The following is an 854-nucleotide window of genomic DNA, read 5'->3' on the forward strand; positions in this document are numbered from 1 at the left end:
TTCGTATAAAAACAATACAAAAGAACCATACAGTTTATTTGATAACTACCGATCAAAATTACATGTAATTGAGCTTTAATAGTTCTAAAGAAATACTATTTCTGCGTATGAGGCTAAAAATACCCTTATAAATTACAAATAACAGTTTAACAATGGGCTATATTTATAATAATTGTTCCAAAACACATTGAATTAACGTTTACTTTATTTTAAAATATTATCTTCCCATAGATAAGCATTGAGGCTGAGCATATAAAGCGATGCGGGTCTTTTAATACGCTTTCTCACACATTATATCTTGCTAGTAATGTGACCTTGCGTTGCTTACTTTTTTATGTTATTCTGAATGATTAATTACGTAATTATGATTGGGCATAATAAGTTAAGGACTTGTGAATAGCATATTCCAGGTTTCTATTAAAAAAAATGTTTTAACCTTTCATTCTGCGGTTGCCTAGCTGACATGAATGACCAGTGATAAGGCCCTTTATGTAACTAAATACTGTATCTTGTCTCTTTTCTCTGTATTTTTTTAACCAACGTTCTTGAGAGCGAAGAAGGTTCTCAATTTGACTGCATTTATCTTTTGTTTGTTTTTGATTGATATCTCAATGGATTTCAATTGATTATTTGTATTAATTATTTATGTGTTTGATGGAAAATTGTTGTCATTTTGTCGCATTTTAGAATCTGAAAAAACCCTTCATAGAAAATTAGTATTTGATGTAGGTACAATAAAGTGTTTAATTAAATAACCTCAATCATAAGTATAATTAATATATATATATGTAAAGAAATTAGATTTCTTTAAGCTATTTGTCTGTGGATAAAACAGTTCCTGTTTCACCTACATT

This window comes from Zerene cesonia, chromosome 16 (genome assembly GCF_012273895.1).
Source record: "Zerene cesonia ecotype Mississippi chromosome 16, Zerene_cesonia_1.1, whole genome shotgun sequence".
Classification (NCBI taxonomy): domain Eukaryota; kingdom Metazoa; phylum Arthropoda; class Insecta; order Lepidoptera; family Pieridae; genus Zerene; species Zerene cesonia.